The sequence below is a fragment of the Nannospalax galili genome, unplaced genomic scaffold (genome assembly GCF_000622305.1).
Source record: "Nannospalax galili isolate Female #2095 unplaced genomic scaffold, S.galili_v1.0 scaffold469, whole genome shotgun sequence".
Lineage (NCBI taxonomy): Eukaryota > Metazoa > Chordata > Mammalia > Rodentia > Spalacidae > Nannospalax > Nannospalax galili.
This window is the reverse complement of record NW_008359443.1, coordinates 1,844,057-1,857,276: the sequence shown is the minus strand read 5'-3', so window position 1 is coordinate 1,857,276 and position 13,220 is coordinate 1,844,057.

Below are 13,220 nucleotides of genomic sequence, written 5' to 3'. Positions count from 1 at the left end.
ACTTGTCAAAATTTATCCTTGGTGTCTATTTTTGGCACCATTTCCTGACAGATCTTTTCTGAAATGCACTGCTTGGCTTGTAACTCAGCTTTCAGGTAGCTGTGACTGAGCCCCCTTAGGTGTGGACGGGCATCACCTTCAGGTATTTTAAGTGAAAAATAACAGTTGAAGGCTTAAAATACAATGCCTCACGGTGGTGTTTACTCTTTTATATGAGAATCTCCAAGGAAGCCCTAGAGGAATGTATCTCTCAGGGTTAGATTTCAGATACCTGACAAAGGCTGACAAAGGTTCCTGAAATCACATCACTTGCGGGATCACTTCATCCGTCCTCCATGAACACAGAGCCCGGACAGAGCAGACTGAAGGCAGAAAGAGGCAGTGAGTGTGTGAAACACACAGCTCTCTTCTTCCAGGTGACCCCTGAGGTCAGAAGCAGTCATCGGCTCCCAGCCGCTCCAAGATGAATTTTAGAACAATTAAGGCCAGCTGTGAAAAATCCTCTCTTGGTTTGCACTGTGCAGGCAGCAGTTTTTGTGTGAGAAGTAGCAGCCCCTTTCCCATAGATAAAGCCAGAAAGGATTGTGCTCTCTGCAAAATCCAAGCTGGCCAATGATTTTTAAAGAACATTCTCTTAATACTTAAACCATCAACACAGAGAGGGCAGAAATGTCCACTGGAGCAGCAGCATGCCTCAGACTGGATGTAAAGCTATGCAATTCAGCCTGCTTGAGTTCATGTCCAGAGAGCCAAGGGCTCAGCAACCTAACACTGAGTCTTCCCTGTGTTCAATTCAGTATCATAAAACTCACCAACTCCTTTTGTTAGTGAGAAAACTAAGTCACACCTTAAAGAAGACTTTGAAGAAAAATCAAAGCAACCAGTCAAGAGAGGACAGAACAGTGAGTACGGAGAAGCTGGGCTGAGATTCCATAGTGCCAAGAAGGGAGCAATGGAGAGAGAGGCAACTGAGGACGGGAAAGAAAGGAACTGTGGGAAGGGACAGTGAAAGGAATGGAATCCTCTGGAATCACAACAGGGAGCCATTGAGCCAGGGCCATCAAAATGAGCCAAAGCGAAATGACTCCTGGTACATTAATTCATTATCAGCACTGAAGGTCAAAGACTCTCACAAGGTCAGAAACACCAAGATACGAGAGATTTCTAACTGCACATAGTGATCTCTGAGTGGATGTTTTATCCTAACTAAACCTTAATCTAACTCTTGGGCAGAGCCCTTTGCTCAGTGTATACTAAGATTTACTAAGGAGAAGAAAATGAGCCGACCAAGGAACATTCCATAAAACAAGTTGCTTGGTAAAATTGTGTTTAAAAAGAGGAGTAATAACATAAACAAGAAAACTGGAAGAAGTTCTATGAGAAGGTCAGTGAACTCAAATCAAACCATCGTGGTACAGACTGTGGGGTAATGCAGAGAGAGCAATCCAGGTGTGAGGGGTAGGGGCGGGATGAGCTAAGGCGCACATGTGCACCCCATCCCAGTCTACACACACACACACACACACACACACACACACACACACACACCCCAACCATGCCAAAGAACATGCTTCTGCTGCTTCAGGGTTCATTACCAGGCATCTGGACTGAGGAGGACTTAAAAACATTAAGAATGTGTCCCATAAGAAAATCAGGAAACTTCCTACAGTCCGATGGAGCTAGAACTGAACTTGAGCTCCCACTCAAGCCACCTGCATTTGGGGCAGTTTGTTAACTGCTCTCTGCTTTCCTTGTCTTCAGACAAAAGCAACGACAGTATGAGCTACTTGGACAGTCTACACATCAACTATGATGTGCTACGGATAACACTATCAAAGAAAGTTTAGTAGATCGTGAAATACATTGTATCATTTATTACTGTATTTTAGTAAATAAGTATGCCAGACTCTAGCCACAGCTTTCATTGACCAGATTTTTATTTATGACAACTTCCCCATATTGTTTTTACATTTTAATTTTTTATTTATTTTGTGGTCATGAGGGGGGCATGCACCTCCCACAGAGAGGGTATCAAAATTGGAAATTGGAGGACAATTTGCAGGAGTCAGTTCTCTCCTCCTACCATATAGATTCCCAGGGACCAAACACAGGTCATTGAGCTTGGCAGCAAAAATCTTTACCCACTGAACCTTCCTGCCAGCCCCAATTTTTAATCAGCTCATGGGAAGACTCAGCTGCAAATTCAATGGAATTATTGGCATAGGACTTAGGAAGTCAAGGAAAAACAACTCTCCTATCACTGTTGATTCAACATGGAAATTTCCTTCAGAACTGAACTCTTTTGTTTATGTCATTGGCTCCAAATAAAACTATGGACATAAAGACACAGTCCAGGGATTCACAGAACAAAACTGTAACGCTCCACCAAGTAACCTGAATTTACTTTCACTGGAGTAATCGATTAGCTTGAAGTTAGACAGCCTCACTTAAAAGCCTAAGGAATATCATCTGCCTATCAAGAATTAAATATGTCATAACTGAATTGTAGAACACCACTGTCTAGGCCTCTGTAAGTCTTTATACTCATGGAGAGATGCAGTTTTATTTACTTATCTCAAGGTAAGTCTGTTCACAATGAACAGTGGTACACTGGCTGCAGAAGTTATTCTTCGATGGTCCAAGAACAAGATGCTAATGTTGACACACCTCCTTCTGTATCTGACAGTTTATTAGTCGAATTCCCCTTACTCCTTCCCTCCTGTCTTTGCCCTGACCTACTTAAATTCTGAGGAGAGAAATCAGTAAAGCTAAATGAATACACATGGTGTGTGTTCATTATCGACTCTTGAGGTAGAACGCTGCCAGGCTTTGCAAACTGGCTTCCTTCATGACTGATACAAACTGCTGCTACATTTAGCTGAGGTTGAGAATACTGGGCAGAGTCAGGGTAGACAGCTAGCAGAGGGCTTCCGAAGGCCTCCATGGAGAAAACTCAAGGTCTTAGTCACTCAACGATAAATGGAAGGGAATTTTGCTAGAGTTTTGCTCCTTCACCTCTCTCTGTCTCTCTTACTTGATAACCAGTTTAGTCCTGTGCCTTCCATGAGGACCAGAAACCCAACAGGTACGTCTTTGTAATCTTGAGTCTAACCAAGAAAATATGACAAAACTTCTAACATCTCTCCTCAAAGATGTTTTAGAACGTAGCTAAATAGCACACTGAGCCCTGTTAATATGTACAATTCATCAAAAACAAAGACTGACAGAGCCTGGAGCATGGAGACCTCGTGGACCAGAGTTGCCCTTTCCACTTCACATTGCTAACAGAGGAGAGACATAAATTTCTCTTATTTAAAGTACACACAAAAAATATAATCAAATAAAATATTTGAGCTTTTAAAAGTTGGATTCGTAATAAAATATAATTCTTAGACTCAAAATTTTATCTAAACAACTTCATTTTCTGGAATTCTGACAGAACAAAATAAATATTGCAAGTATTTCAGTGCAAAGGGTCATTTCTACAGCATTTTATAGCAATGGAAGATTCAGGAAATATAAATAATGACCTTGACATGAAGCAAGTCAGCAGAGGAGAAAACTGTTCCTTAGTCTTAGGATTTTGTGCTTGTCGGTTGCATATACACAGTTCCAGAAAGCCTGCCACACCCATAGCCCCATGTAAAGGCTGTGAAGGACCGACCCCAGGTAAGCCCTGGTTCCCACACCCATTGTGCAGCACTGGTACCCACTGTATGAAGAAAGTGGATCTGAGTCAGTGTCACAAACATCGTCTTCTCACGTGACACAGATGATCACGTAACTGCCTGGAGTTAGAATCGTCAGAAGCAGGGGCCAGATTTGAACCCAGGTGCCTAAATCTGAGACCTTTGCTCTTAGTACATCTAAGGCTATGTTACAACTGAAACGTCACACTCACCCTAGGAAGCAATGGAAGATACTTCAGTTCAATATCAAAAGAATTTCTGAAAAACAACATTTATTAACTCTGGTATAATTTTCCATAGAAACGCATATAACTTCATCACCTTAGGTAGCTTCAAATGAGAAGGCACTGAGTTGAGGTTTCCTTTAGGAGCACCCTACCCCAATGCCTAGTAAGAAGAGAAAGCAATACCTCCGCCTTCTCCAATTTGACTCAAAGGAAAAATAATAGCAACAAATACAACTCTCTGTTTTCCCTTGCATTCAGACGGACAGAAAACTAATAAATATATTGTAAATAAAATAGACCACAGTTCCCTAGAGAAAATATGTACAGACTATAAAGAGTTGAGGAGGTGGCAATGTTTTTCAGCCTGGCATTGAAGTTTGGGCAAAGGGGTGTGTGTGTGTGTGTGTGTGTGTGTGTACATGACTAAGCCTGTGTGGGGGAGGCAACCACCCCAGATGGCTGAAAATATGTTAACATTGGAAAGCACATGTGATAGCTGGCACCCTGAAAGAGAGAAAGATGTTTCCTGAAAAGAAGGATTTTAGAACAAGTTGCTTGCTGACTTCTTCAGGCTTGGCTCTTTAGCTGAATCTCAAGGTCAAAGACACAGGAGATGTTCAGACCACCACCCCCCCACCCCAGCCCCACTAGCGAACCACAGTCCTTAGCAACAACAGCTTTGATTTGAAATATCATTCGAGGTTGTGATGCTTCCATTTTGTTGTCAGTCTGATGGGATTTGGAATTACCATGGAAACATACTTCCAGGTGTGTCCCTGGGATCCACATGGTGGAAGGATAAAACTGACTCCCGGAAGTTGTCCTCTGACCTCCACGCATGTGCTATGGCACACGCGCACACACACACACACACACACACACACACAAATTAATTAATTAAAAGAAAAGAAAGTGGGGGCTGGAGAGATGGCCCAGTGATTAAGCACACTGGCTGCTCTTGCAGAGGACCTGGGTTTGGTTCCCAGCACCTCATGACAGCCAACAACTGTCTGCAACTCCAGTTCTAGGGCAATCCAATGCCATCTTCTGAACCCCACAGGCATTGCATGACATAAGTGCAGTGATATACATGCAAGCAATACACTCATGCGCATAAAGTAAAAATAAAATCTATTTTTATAAAAGCAAAGAAAGAGAAAGAAGTCCGGCATTCACCTCTAACTCCCTGCCTACATAGGCAACATGATCACTCAGCTCACATTCCCGCCATGGTGCCTTCCCCACCATGATGAGCTGCCCCTCAAGCTGTGAGCAAGAAAAACACTTCCTTCCTGGGTGATCTTGTCAGGAATTTCATCACAAGAAAGTAACTGACACAGTTGTGCTCAGTCCCTTGTTCTGCGTCTCTGGCTGTGGGAACTGCCTCTGTTCACGTGCTAGACAACCCCTGCCCCACAATGTGACATCACTCTCTGAACCTCTTTTTTCATAAAATCTCCCTGTTCTACTCCTTAAAAACAACTCTTTCCCACTGAACTCATTTCACTGTACAGAACATACCCAACTCGTTAACCACAAAATCCCAAGGACCCAACCCAATGCCAGATACATAGTTGCCTCTCAAAACCCTTTCCCTCACTACCCCTAAGAATGTCCAACAGATCCCCTCACTCACTCCGGGATGGCAGGGCTGCACAGATCCTTTGTGCCTCAGCAATACTATAACTGTTTTTAATACCTGCCCTGCAACAGGTACCTCTAAATGATTAGATGCTACTTGGAAGAACAGGTAAAAGTCCCCATCTTCGTGGAATTCTCATGTTAGCACATTTGAAAAGGAAATTGAAAGAAAGCCTCAGATGTTAATCTATAAAAATCATTTCAGGAGCCTTCGAGACAGCCTAGTGGGTAAAGACGCTTGCTGTTAAGCCTGAGGGTCTGAGTCCAATCCCCGAAACCCACTGGTGGAAGGAGAAAACTGACTCCTACAAGCTGTCTTCTGACCTCCACAAATGTACTATGGTGTGTGCAAGCACATAAATATAAATAATATATAAATAAATGCAAAACATTTTTCAATATTATTTCATTTGCAGATTATACAACATTGCTAAAACTCTCACAAATTTTCTGTCTCAAGCAGATAGTGACAAACCATAATTTTAATCTGAGACTAACAGAATCTGTCCTCACAGACATCAGAGCTGAGAAGCTGTGACCTGCCCTGTGCTCACTGCATGAAGGTCCCCGTAGCTTCAGCATAAATACATGTGTCCTGTTGTTTCTTACTTCCTATCTGGGCTCTGAATAATGGGCACGAGACTGTGGTGGGGACAGAAACATCTGGAATTTGAGAGCCCTCATCTATCAGGAGAGTCCAGCCTGTGGCCTGTGAGATATATGCAGCACAGCAGAGCTAGCCTGCAGTCCAAGACAAAAATCATAAACTTACTTAAAATATAAGATTTAAAAAAAATTGTAACTCACTTGCATGTTTCAAGCATGAACTTTGTAGAGGAAAATGTTTCAGTTGCTGTCGTACAAAATAAACATATGTGTGCTCTTATAACCCATGGGCTGTGGGACAGACCCCCATGGATTTAATGTGTGGCCCAAGACCACTCTTTGTCTGATGTGGTACAGAGAAGCCAAAAGGTAGATCGCCTCTGCAGCATTCTAAGAAATGAGATGCCCCTGCTTGCCCTTAACTGCTTGTGTGTACTGACAGGTCTCCTCCCATCTACAGACAGCAGACTAAATCGTAGGCCGCCTTCTTTCCTCCCAAACAAGGAAGTAGCAGGATGGTAGAGAGGGACTTTGCCCGCCAACTGAGAGGTATTAGATTTCACAGTCTTCAGGTCTCCTAAATCACTAACTAGCCTTACTACTGACAAATACGTGGACTGACTCAAGAGGAAAGGAGCGAACGACACACTGGATAGTGAGGGAGCTTGTTGCTCATCACCTCCACCAAAGAAAAGAAGGAGAAGCTGTCAGACCAGAGAGAGTGAGACCAGCCAGCTGTCTTCTATTCAGCCACAAGGATTTTACAGAAAAGATGAGAGCTGGCTTCAGTGGATGCTATTTAAAGAAATCCTGACTTTCACAATTCCTCCTTGCCTTTAATAGTTTTTCTCCCCCTTCTGTCCTTCAGGTCACAAACTGCTCCAGCTGAAAATACAGCAGTGTGATGGAAACACAGCATAAGAAAATAGCAATAAATCCCAGTGGAGTTGTGCTGAATGCTACGAGGCCAGGAGAGAACACGGGGCAAATGAGAGTGACTGGAGGGTGGGAAGGGAGAAGGGGAGATGCAGCAAGGGGAATTTTTAAACAGAGAAAGGTCTCCAGCTGGAGCTGGTCGGGGGAAAGACTAGAGGTCAGGAGGAGGGCTTAATGCCCATCCTCTCCTCTCATTCTCCACTACACTTTTTTTAAAAAAATATCTTATTTATTATTTTTATTTTTATGTGTATGAATGTTATGCCTTCATGTAAGTAAGTACAATGCCCACGGAGGACAGAAGAGGCTGTCAGATCCCCTGGAACTGGAGTTACGGGCAGTTGTTAGCTGCCGTGTGGGTGCTGGGATTCAAACCCGGGTCCTCTGCAAGAACAGTGTTCTTAACTGCTGATCCATCTCTCCAGCCCCTCTCGCTATACTTTCATCCACACCAGCTGCTGCCCTTCCCAACAGCTCTGTGCACATCCTTCCTGTCCCCTGACACCAATACTCCAAACCAAGACTGAGTCTTGTGTTACAGTAGAGGCTCATTTTGCACAAATATGGTTTACATTCTGACTTTTGAAACTAGGTTTCCCATGGATATTTTTTTAAATACTAAACCACAAATAATTCATTAGCATATGTTAAGGTTATAGTGGATTAATAATAAAAACCAAACTGGAATGAGCCTTACAGGCAATGTTAGAATTCACACCTATCTCCTATTCTGCAATGATTTCACAGTTAGTTCAAAGGTAGGAGACCTTGAAGCGTCACGGTATCATCCTCTACACAGTCTCTTCGTTCTATCTCTGGGCTAGATCAGTGGCAATCCAATTTCAATATGCTTAATAATTACCAAACAGAAAACACCTAAAACCATCTACAGTATACTTCGTAGGTGATTTACATGCTTTTAAGAAATTTTTAAATTTTATTTTTATTTTATGTGTATGAGTGTTATGCCTGCATATGTGTAAGTGCACCCGTGTTGTGCAATACCCACAGAGGTCAAAAGAGGGCATCAGATTCCCTGGAAGTGAAGTTACCAATGGTTGTTAGCCATCATGTGGGTGCTTGGAATTGAACCCAGGTCTTCTGCAAGAGCAGCCAGTGTTCTTAACTGCTGAGCCATCTCTCCAGCCCCTTTAAAGTAATTTTTAAAACAATCATCATGTATACGTATGTATATGCTCATGTGTAGGTGTGCACATGTGTGTGGCAGCCAGAGCTGACATTGACTGTCTTCATCACTCACTTTCCACCTGTTTTTTTAGACAGAGTCTCTCACTGAACCTGAAGCCCACCAATTTGATTAAACTGGCTGGCCAGTGAGCCCCAGGGATCCTCCCCAACTCTGAGATCACAGGCACACACCACCATACTCAGATACAAAAATCTTCATGTACAGGCATAGGTACCTTTCTCTGGAGAGAGGATTTATTGCTTTTGAAGTGCTCCCTAAGGGGTCTGTCCTCAAAGGTGAGAACCTCTGCTTGCCCCACATCAGTCTCATCTGTCTCACTTCTTACTCCATCAGGAATATCCTATTCCCTTGATAAATTGCTCCATCTTAAGGGATAAGTTAATAAGTTAAATTTTTCATGCTTACTTCTGAACATAGTACCAATATGTAATACATAACACTAGTGCCTAACCCAAGGGATTAAATAATTTTTGGAAATTCCAATCACTGTCACAATGTCAGGGAGGAAAATACTTGGATTAAAAGGTCAAAAGGGAGCTGGAGAGATGGCTCAGCAGTTAAGAGCACTGACTTCTCTTACAGAGGACCCAGATTCAGTTCCTAGAAACCACATGGCAGCTGACGATCGTCTGTAATTCCAGTTCTAGGGGATTTGGCACCCTCTTCTGACCTCCATGGACATTGCATAACATGGGAACACTTACAAACATGCAGGAATATACACGGATACATAAAATAAAATGATACTTTGCTTTAAAGTCCAAAGTCTTTTGAATGTCTGAAACTATACGTTCTAAGGAAGCCCAGTTCTGTGGTTAGCACCCCGTCAACCCTGTCGTCAGCTCTCATTTCGCTCCGATGACTGACAGATCCGTGAGATAGGGTGGAGGAATAACAATCAAACAGACTGAAATCCTCAACTCTGAGAGAAGTTTCTAGAAGAGACTCCTTGACCCGGCCATCTTACTGACCCCAATTTGTTGAATAGGGTTAGAAAAAAATTCAGAAAGCTCTGTAACCAGTTTCCTGAGATTTATTCCACATGCATGCACCTGTCAGTGTTCTAGACATGCTCTGTGTGCTAATACACAGAAATTACAGGTCCTGGTGCTATTTGGAGGGTGCTGAGCTTCCTCATTGTTTGCCACACTTGTCACACTTTTCTCTGGACATAACACAACCAGCACTATGGCAGTATCACATGCAACAGTACCTGATTCAAGAAAGATTAAACTTGGAATCTTTAAACCAAGAGTGAGTCGATCTGTTCTCGAACTGCTCCTCCCACAAAGGGTGTACGTTATGTATTTAAATAGAACATCCATTATTCTATGGGAGAGGTGGGAGAGAAATGAGGAACTTTGTCTTACCAGGGAAGAATTTTCCTTGTCTGATCCCCCCTGACCCCGGACAGCACACAGAACAACAAACAGACATTATCAACCTAAGCCCATGGTTGTTTGTAACATATACTGTGGATAATTTCTTGCTTCTAAGGTCACTGTTATCAGTGATGATATTTTCACAACACACACACAAACACACACACACACACACACACACACATTATTCTGGGCCAGGGGTAAAGAAGGATTATGAGAGAGAAATCATGAATATAGTTTAAAACTAAAACTATGCATTTTTCTTAGCTTGTAAAACTTGATTCACAGGAGAAGCTTGAGGTCTAGAAAGACTGCTTCCATTGTTTTCCTAAAGGCTAGCTAAATTTAAATAAGCTCATCACACAGTAGGATGGCAGATTGAATAGACGGAGCTACAGAGCCTCAAAACGTAAGATTAACTTCGTTTAAAAGTTGGGCAAGGCAGAAGGCATTCCCAGAAAAGTCATTCCCACACAATGTCACCATGAACTCACAGCAGCTATGGTTATTTGACTGGGTCCACACAAGGCAAGCCCTCTCAATAGTCACTCGTGGGTGGGAGAGGGGCTCATGGGACCATGCCCCTTACTCCTGAGTTTTGGCCAGCGATGGACTCTGGAGAGGGGACCACTGTCTTCAGCTGTACTCACGGGTATGCCCACCAGGCTCCAGGGGACAGTGCCAATCCCTTGGCCACACAGACATCCCTGGTCAAGCCCAGAGAACCACAAGCGAAGCAAAAAGGCAAAGGAGGCGGGGGGGGGGATGGACAGTGAAGGAGGGAGTGGGGATGGGGCGGGAGCAGTCAGAACGCATTACACACAGGAATGAAACTGTCAGCAAATTTAATTTCCTAAAAGATAGAAGTGAAACTGTCTAGGGAAAAAGGGAGCTAGAGATGGGGAGGGGAGGAAAAGGAGGTAAGAGAATGTGGAGAGAACAAATTAAAGGATAATTTATATGCTTGTATGAAAATTAAATTATGTGGGGCAGATCTGGCTTTGGTAGGCTAAGGCTGAGATCCTAGCAGACAGCTTTCAAATATTCCACCCAAGCACCAAAGAATACACTTTCTACTCCTCACCCCATGGAACTTTTTCAAAAATTTATCACATACTGGGCCACAAAACAAACCTCAACAAATAAAAAAAAAATCAAAACAATTCCATGCATTCTGTCAGACCACAATGCAATAAAGCTCAAAATCAACACTGGACAAAATCCTAGACACTACACAAACTCATGCAATTGAACAACACACTCCTAAACAATGAGTGGGTCAAAAGGAAAAATTAAGAAAGAAATAAAAGAATTCCTGGGATTCAATGAAAAGGACAATACAACACAACACAACCTCTGGGACACATCAAAAGCAGTCCCAAGAGGGAAGTTTATAGCTCTAAGTGCTACATTAAAAAACTAGAAAGAGCCCAAATAAATGACCTAACACTGCACTCAAGGCACTGGAAAGGCAAGAACAAATGAAACCCAAACCCAGTAAAAGAGAAGAAATAACAAAAATCAGAGCAGAAATTAATGAAATAGAAACAAAGAAAACAATATAAAGAATCAATGAATCAAAAAGCTGGTTCTTTGAAAAGCTAAACAAGACAGACAGACCCCTTAGCTCAGTTAACCAAAAGAAAGAAAGACCAAATCCAAATCAACAAAATCAGAGATGAAAAGAGAAACAGCACAAGAGACACCAAAAAGATCCAGACCATCAAAAGGGAATATTTTTAAAAACCTATACACTACTAAATCTGAAAATCTGAAAGAAATGGATGGATATCTGAAATCATGGGAACCACCAAAGTTAAATCAAGAAGAGATCAACAGTTTAAACAGACCCATAACATATAAGGAAATTGAAAGAGTAATACAAAGTCTCCTAACTAAAAAAGCCCCAGGCCCAGATGGATTTACAGCAGAATTCTACCAGACATTTAAGAAGACCTCCAACCAGTACTACTTAAATTATTCAAAAAGATAGAAACAGAGGGAGAACTCCCAAATTCCTTCTATGAAGCCAGTATCACTCTAATGACCAAATTGGGTATAGACACACCCTAAAGAGAAAACTATAGACCCAGATCCTTAATGAACATAGGTGCAAAAATTCTCAACAAAATACTTGCAAACCACATACAGACACACATCAAAAAGATCATTCACCCTAATCAAGTAGGCTTCATCCCAGAGGAGGAAGGATTGTTTAATAATCCACAGTCAAAAAAAATCAATTATCAATTTAAATGACTCCAAGGCAAAAAACCCCCTGTCCACCCAATAAGTTCCAAAAAAAGGCTTTTGACAAAATTCAGCATGCATTTATGTTTAAACTCCTAGAGGGAATTGGACTGTAGGGAACATACCCCAAAATAATTCAAGCTATGTACAACAAACCCACAGCCAATATCATTCTAAATGGAGAAAAACTGGAAGCATTCCCATTAAAATCAGGAACCAGACAAGGATGCCCACTATCTCCACTCCTTTTCAACAGAGTGCTTGAAACTCTTGATAGATCAATAAGACAGGAGAAGGAAATTAAAGGAGTACTAATTGGAAAAGAAGAGGTCAAACTATCACTTTTTGCAGATGATGTGATACCATACCTAAGAGATCCCAAAAGTTCCACCAGAAAACTCCTAGAACTGACCAATACTTTCAGTATAGTGCAAGGTTATAAAATCAAATACAGCTCTACTTCCCTGGGCCTGCACCACCTGCGTCAGGCCTCTCTCCTACCCACAGGCCTCCCTCCAGGGTAAGTCCATCAAGCCTTCCATGCATTGACTCCCCCAGCCTCATTCACCCTCCCATCACCCCCGCTGCTCTCTCCCCCTACATTGGGTCCTACCCCATTCCTTGTCTTGGGGCCCCAGACACCTGGGGAACCAATACTGCTCCCTGATTCTTTTTATCCAGACCAACATAGTGCCTTCTCTGGGCCCCAGGAGCACTGCTTCTGGGCCTGGCCCCACCCTCACCTCCCTCTGCTTCCCTGAGCCTGCACCACCCGCCAGCCTCTTTCTGGGACATGGGGGCTGACCTTTCCTCCTCCTGACCCTTTGCATCCAGACCAACCCAGCTCCTCAGTGCAGTCCCCAGGAGGCCTTAGGGCCTCTTCCAGCCCCATCTGCCTTTGCATCTCTCAGTGGCACGGCCATCAGCTGCCCTAGACCAGCATCTTTCCTGGGCCAGGCTCCCAGGTCAGTCCAACCCCCAAATTCCTGAAGCCAAAATCCTTCCTGGAGGGATCCAGACCTTAGGAGAAAGCCTGAAAACATCTGACCCTCACCTGAATTGGCCCTCTGTGGGAAATCCTGAAGACAAAAGCAATCTAGCCACTCCAATATAAAATCAAAAGAGAGAACCAGAAGCTTAGACAAACCACCTTTCATGCCCAAAAAGTAAACCACAAAGACACATACACTTCACAAAAAGAAGCAGACCTAAACTTGAAGGCCTGAATCTCACACAAGAATCAGAAACTACAAAAGAAATTCACATGTCAAAATCACAC